We start from the raw sequence: 7258 nt of genomic DNA, 5'->3' as shown, positions 1-7258 counted from the left end.
GGGCCAGATGGAGACGCTGTGTCCACCTCAGGCACTCAGCTCCTGCACCCTGGGGAAGCGCCCTGCCCCCACCCTTCTCTGGGAACCCAGGCGCTGTGTCTTCTGCAGCCCAGATGTGGACCTGGCACCGAGGAGTGAAGCATCCACATCTCTGTCCTCACCTTCCCACCCACTATCGGGACTGGACTGGCAGGGCCTCTCCTCTTTCTCATCTCTTACAGCAGCAGCTTCGAACTCCACCCCAGCCCTCAATAAAGTGGGGGAGGAGCTCAGCCACATCCTAGTTCTCCCTGCTCAGAGGAGACAGTGAGGCCTCGAGACTCAGTTTCCCCTGAGGTTGCTTCTGCCCAGATGTCCTCTCACAACCAAGGCAGCCTCCAGCCTAAACCTGTCCATTAGGTGGTACTGGGGGCCACAGCTCTGGATTTTTCTGGTCCCACCCCTCCCCCGCCCCAATGGCCTGGAGCTGACACTTCCATGGTCGCCTGCGCATTGACTAGGCTCCTATGTTCCTGGGCCAGCTCTTCTGCCTGTGCCTGGAGAGCTGAGACAGGAATCGGCTGAGCACACAGAGCAAGCTAAGCTGTGAGGAACCCAGGCTGGAGCCAGGCCAGTGCCGCTTCGCCTGCCCGGGGAACAGGGAGCCCTGACTCAGAGGCTGCTGCAGGGGGAGCAGGGAGGGAACTGGAATTTACGGACTGGAGCCAGCACAGCAAAGGGGGCCAGGACCCTGGGGTCTGCTCTGTGCTCATCTCATTTCAGCCCACGCTCTACTGGCTGACAGGGGAGAAGGCAGTCGATTCCTCTCTGAAGAGTAATAATTTTTTTCGATTGCCCTCTGGTTAGGGTGCACTTATAAATCAGAGTTAATATATGGACCTGTGTGCATGCGTATGAGTATGTGTGCCTGTGTGGTGCGTGTGGCAGGGCGTGTGCAGCTGCATGTGCGTGTGTGCATGTGTGATGCCACGTGGCCTGTGCGTCTGGGTGCGTGTGAGTGTGGTAGAGCAGACGTAGAAGTCTGGCTTTGGGCTTGCGCTTCATCGCTTACCTGGATCAGGACAAGGCTGCTGAGAAGCTTGGGGGGTGGGGGTGGCCACACATGTGGCCAGAAGGATGTGGCTCAGCCTTGCCCGTGTGGTGCCCAGACAGAAGGCTGTCCTTCTGCCAGTTCCCATTCCTCTCCCTCATGCTGTCCCCAAAGGTCAAGCCCTGCCCAGAACCAAACCCTGTAGTTGTCCAGTTTAGGGTTCATATGTCTCATTTGGTGGCATCTTGTTGGTGGTCAGCCCACTCCATCTCCCCTTTGTGAAATAAATACATGTGAGCACTTCCCTTGTTTGCTTCTTGATTTCTCCAGAACCTGGAGTTCGGGGAGTTCCTGGGATGTGGCGGAGGGCCCCTTTGGTTTGGGGGTTCGGTCTTATTACATTCAAAAACCCTCACAGCCTGGAGCTGAGACAAATCCAGCCTGCGCTTGCACTGGCCTTCGCCTCGAACCCAAAGCAGGACAAGCTGACCTCCAGCAGTGGCTTACTAGGCCCCCTGCCGGATTAGGAGGGTCAGGCTGGTGCAGGAACCTCTAAGGAAGAGGAGGGTTGGGGGCGACCTGGCTGAGCCATCCAGATCTGTCCCCTCCTGCTGCCAGGCGTCGACTCCCACCTCTGGAGGCCATGGAGTTGTGGTGGGAGCATCTGCCCTTCTGTTCACGGAAGAGTGAAATCTGAAGAGGCGCCAGGCCGTCTGTCCTGGAAATGCTTATGGAAGAAATGGGAGGCCCCTAGGCTGGGACAGCCGCGCCTCTTTCCCTTGAGGAGGCCAGGAAGGCCCATCTCCTTTGGTGTCACATGACACACAGATATGCTGACCAGTTGCCATTTTTCTGTTGGTTCTACGAGAATCGGGGTCCACAAGCACATTGCTGGAACATGCTGTTGCTTGGTAATGAATCCATCAGACTTCAATATCAGAGTCTGAGGGTAACTGTGAAGTGAAAAGGATGAAGCCCCATGGGTCCCATGTCGGGTCCTGGAGACGCTGAGGTCATATCACAAGGTGGTGCTTCGGGAAGAGTCCTGCCCTGACCGAGCCATTCTCACTCCCGTGTGGGTCTTACTGTGGAAGTTCAAGGACAGCATCATCCTCTTTGACCATTAGCTGAGACTGAGCCCAAATCCCTGTGAGGGTCTTAGTGGGCCCCATGGGATCCTCCCTCCGACAGGAAATGGGCCAAGACTGCCTCAGACCAAAGAAGCCCAAGGACCTGCTCTGTTCTCACAAGGTCCAAAGCCAGGTCCGGCTGATGGAATGGGAGCCCAGACCTCAGCACTTGGCACGCTCATGGCACATTGGGCTCACCTGTGCTCTCAGGCTGCACCCCCAGAATACGACAGCAGGAAGTGCCTGGGACTCCCAAGAGAAACACTGCTCTTGTTGAGTGTCACCAGCAGCAGGACAGGATGTTTGGGTGGCCTCCTTGTTTGGGGGAGGTGTGGGGGAGCTGGTTCAGGGCTGGGGGAGGCTTTTGCCTCCAGGCACCAATATGTGCTCTCGCCCTTGGTTCAGCATCCAAGGGGTCTGGGCTATCTGTTCATATCAGCACAGGCTGTCACACTGGGGCTCCTCCCAAAGGTGAGGAAACCTGGGAAACTGGCCAGAGCATGAGGCCGGTATCCCCAGTCAGCACCCTCTGCCCTGCAGGGTCCCAGTGGGGTGGCAGGCCACGAGCCAAGGCAGAGAAGAGAAACTAACGAAGCCAGAGGTGGAGGAGAGAAGAGAAGCAGGTCCCTGAGGGAGTCTGGGGTCCCTGGTCCTTCGGAGGAATTGGGAAGTTCCAGAGACTGTGGGCAGCAGGCTCTAAGTTTGGGGCTCGAGGGAAATGGTATACTTCTTGGTTGGAAGTCGGCACCACCCGTGGTTTGAGAAGGGACAGGTTAGTCTACCTCACTCTCAGCTGCACAAGTGATGCTGCAGAGGCAGCTGAGTTCTGACAACCTTTGCTTGTCTCCGGCTGTCCCTCATCCCATCACCCTGCCCCTCCCAACTACTCCCCCCTCCCCTGTCTGGTGACTATTCCTTTCTCTTTTCTCTATTTCCCCCCTCAATTTATAGGACAAAAAATACCACAGATGGCATTCCTGAGTCATGTCCAAGCTACCAAAGCCGATGTCTTTGCGTCTATATGTGCTATTTCTCCAATGTGTTTTTATGCTCATTCTGGTGGCTGGAAAAGGAGGAAATAGAAAAGGCTGGGAAAGCACAATTTGGGCCCGAAGCCACCAACTGCAGCCACTCCAAAGCCTCTTTACTTGGGCTTCTGAAACCATCTTTTATTCAGCTGATGTTTTTCCCACCGTTCTCGCAAAGTATCCCCATTTCACAAAGGGCAGGAGTCAGGCCCGGGCAGCCCTGGACTCTCCCAGAGCTGGGATGAGGGCGCTGTCCCTGACTGGCATGCTGTTTCTCCTCCTCCCACACTGCTGCTCTGAGAAGGGCTGAGGGGCAGCTGGCCGGGGCGGGGATGGGCTTGGGAGGCCCTGGAGCCTGATCCGGAACCAGGTGGCCGATGAAATCTGGGACCTGCCAGGTGGCTGCCTCAGGTGCCCAGCCCTGCGCATGGCCAGCATTTCAGCCTCTTGCTTTGATTTGAGCTCCGGGTCGGCAGCTGGGCGGGCAGATCGTCCACTCCTTATCCGCTGCCCCTTCCTCTCCGGAATCACGAAGCCGAGTCCCTTGGCCCCTCTGCTCTGCCACTTATCAGGCAAGTTTCCTAGACCTGAGTATGGGGACCACACTCTAGAGGCCCATTCAGTCCAGCTCAACAAGTACATTTGGACACATACCCTGTGGTTCGCTTCTTGGAAGGCAGGGAGGGAGGCAGGAAGAAGAAGCTGACGGACATTGAGCAAGTGCCTGATGAATGTCATGACCTTTGGCCTTTGAAGCTTATATTGAGAGAAGGAAATAGACACAATATTTTGGGCCTCCCCACCCCTGGAGCCTGGGCAGTCACGAAATGGGGTCTCACCTATTGGCATAAATGGGGGGGAGGCCGGGAGCGGTCTTAGCATATTTGCAGATTCCAGTGTTGTTTTCCCAAAGAGGCCCTAGCTGATGGCTGGATCTCTCAGTGTAGCTCTCAGCTCGCCTGCTGCCTATTGCCCGGGCTCCCGGCGCTGCCCAAGCACAGAGAGCCAAGCTGAGGAGTGAGAAAGCCAGGCAGGATCACGATGCTGCCGATGGTCCCAGAACACGGCAGACTGCCAGGCCTCACCAGCTGTTACCAGCATCTTTAACAAATGGTCAGGGGGTCATATTGCTCCAGGATCAATATATCTAATCCACTGTCCCACTGGATGCCCGCCCACCTGTCCAGGTAAGCAGCCTGTATCTGCTTGCTCAAGTCTAGAGACTGCTTGTTTAGGGCAGAAAACTTGCTGATAGTGAGCCAAGCAAAACTTGCTGATAAAGGCCAAGTCTCAGCAACCTCTTCCCAGCGTCCCTCCCTCTGGAGCTCTGCAAACAAGATCAGCTTCGGTTCACATAGGCCGTGTGTTCACATCGGCCATGATGTTCACATCAGCATGCGGTTCACATCGGCCGTGCACCTCAAAGTCCATGCCCACCTTGAAGCTTGAGCACTGCTGGTTCTGAGAGAAACAATCTCTATCCCATAGGCAAGTTTATCAGTGGACAGAGTTCATGCCCGGAGAAACGGGTACCTTTCTTGGCTAGGGAAGCCAGGTCCCAATTGGCCACAGGGTTGGGGCCTATATTGTGGAAAATGCTTATGTACAATTTTGTAGGAAAAGTCATAGAGGGAGTCCTTCTAAAGAAAAAGAAAACATCCCTCACAGACCTTAAGGGTGGACCTAACTTATTTTTTCAGTTTAGTGTTTCTCAAATATGTATAAATGTAAAATTGCTTCTGCTCACAGGCCCATTACAACTATACACTCAAAAGAAATATACAAGTCAATACAAAGAAATCTCCAAAGTCAATAAAACTTAACAACATTGATTCAATCTGGTGGCAGTGTTGCTCTAACTGAGCGAAATTGCTGCTGCGCCGGGTGTGGCAATGGCACCGGCTTCTCCCTGGGGTCCTTCTGTGCCTGGTGCTAGCTTCAGATGCTGAGGTTTCGACAGAAACCCCCCAAGGAATGGCGTTTAGGATCCTGTCGTGCAGATAACCAGAAAGACTGAACGCACTGCTCAGCTTTTACATTTGCCGCAGACTTTTTTGCCCTTGGAAACGGGTGAGGAGAAATGAAACTTCCCCGTCCTGACCTAAGTCAACAGAACACGTTTTTGGTGCCCAAGTTGACTGAGTCATTGCAAGTCCCAACCTCTCCAATTCAGAATTCCTGACACTTGAGTTAAAGTCACCCGTGTCTTTGCTCAAATGTGCAAGGCTTAACAAATGAAGAGTTTGCACACAAAGCTGTTTAACTGCACAGCAGGTGCCTCGGAGACCCCCCCCCCTTGACATGCATGGCACCACTCTGCTATTTGTACCCACTTCGTAGCTGTTCTTTAAAGAGTCTCCCCCACCCGGTGCCAAGGCAGAAACCACAGGGCAGTTCTGGTTCCATGTGCGCTGAAACTGTATTTCCTTGCCACCGTTTTATAATTTAGCTTCCCTTTGCCCCTGCAGGCCCAACCCTAACTTACCACGAATTTGCCTAAATTAACACAGTGCCAAGCGCTTCTCAGGGCTGCTTCGATAGTTCCTTTAGAGCAGCGGTTCTCAACCTGTGGGTCGCGACCCCTTTGGGGGTCGAACGACCCTTTCACAGGGCTCGCCTAAGACCATCGGAAAACACATATATAATTACATATTGTTTTTGTGATTAATCACTATGCTTTAATTATGTTCAATTTGTAACAATGAAATTGGGGGTCACCACAACATGAGGAACTGTATTAAAGGGTCGCGGCATTAGAAAGGTTGAGAACCACTGCTTTAGAGGGTGGGCTTGCTGCTTTGGCCCCTGGAGTGAACCTGCGTTCTTCCTGGAGCGTCTTGTGAGGTTCTAAGCAGGAACCGGCACAGCGCTAGGCTCAGAGCAGGTGACAACAGAGGAAACAGAGCCAGGAGAGAGAAGGCCAGACACTCCCGCTTCCATCAACACAGCCTGACTCTGAGCTGCCCCTGACCCCGCTGGAGGGCCTGTGCTCTCCTGGGCCCTCCCAGTGCATGTGGCATCTCCGAGAGCTGTCACATCACACAGGGCCCACCTCTTGATGCTGTGACATAAACACGAGTGACAACAGCTCGGTGGAGGAAAGCTGCCATCTCTGGCCGAGGAGGAAACAGCCAGTGCTTTTGGCCATTGTGGTGGGAATTTATGTGTTGTTTTTAGGTTTTCGTTTTGGTTTAATTTTCTGCTTTTTAAAAATCTTTCTTACCCCAAAAGAATGATCCAGAGGAGTAAGGGGGTTGGCACCAGTAGGTTGGCAAAGGTAAGTATAGGCAAGGGTTTCTCTCAAACACAGGGTGGGTTTGTTTTCTGTGTTTTGTTTTGTTTTTATTGCTTTTCTGGGACATCTATTGTTGGTGGGCTGGTTTCTTCCTCAGGTGCTCACTGCTGGTGCTTGATGGGAGATGCTGGTGGGACAGAGCCAGCACTGTGCCTGGGGAGGGGGCAGAAGAGTGTAACTGTCACCATAACTCTAACCACCACCATTATTTGAGCACATACCATGTGCCAGGCCCCACCCGGGCATTTGTGGACATCCTCCCGGTACTATTGTTTTCCTTCACAGCTGGGGACACGGAGGCTCAGAGAGATCAGGGACGTGTCACTCAAAAGCGCTTGTTCATAACCAATGGGCCACACAGCCTCGCTGACCGATCTATTCCACGCCTCTGTTCTGATAGGAAAGCCCCAGATACAAGAGGAGGAGGGGCCAAGTCTTTATAGGACTATGTCTAGGTCCTTGCCATGCACCCTAGACCAGAGAGGAGCAGAGGTTCATTTAGCACCTGATTCATTTAGCAGGTCCCCAGGCCCTGGGAGGACCTGTCCCGGGGAGACAGCTGCTGATTCAGAACAGCCAGTGCTGCCTGAGGCCCTGCGCTCCTGCCTCAGGCCTGCTCCCCCTGTTCAGGTTGAAGTGCCAACAAATGCATGTACTTTGAAAACTCACAAGGAAGAGTGGCCAGTTCTGCCTGAAACAGTTCTGTGAGTCCTCAGCAATTTAGGAAAATAGTCTCGCTCCAACAAGAGCAAGAGAAAACAAATACCTAGTTATA

The sequence above is a fragment of the Myotis brandtii genome, unplaced genomic scaffold (genome assembly GCF_000412655.1).
Source record: "Myotis brandtii unplaced genomic scaffold, ASM41265v1 scaffold363, whole genome shotgun sequence".
Taxonomy (NCBI): Eukaryota; Metazoa; Chordata; class Mammalia; order Chiroptera; family Vespertilionidae; genus Myotis; species Myotis brandtii.
This window is presented reverse-complemented; position numbering follows the sequence as displayed.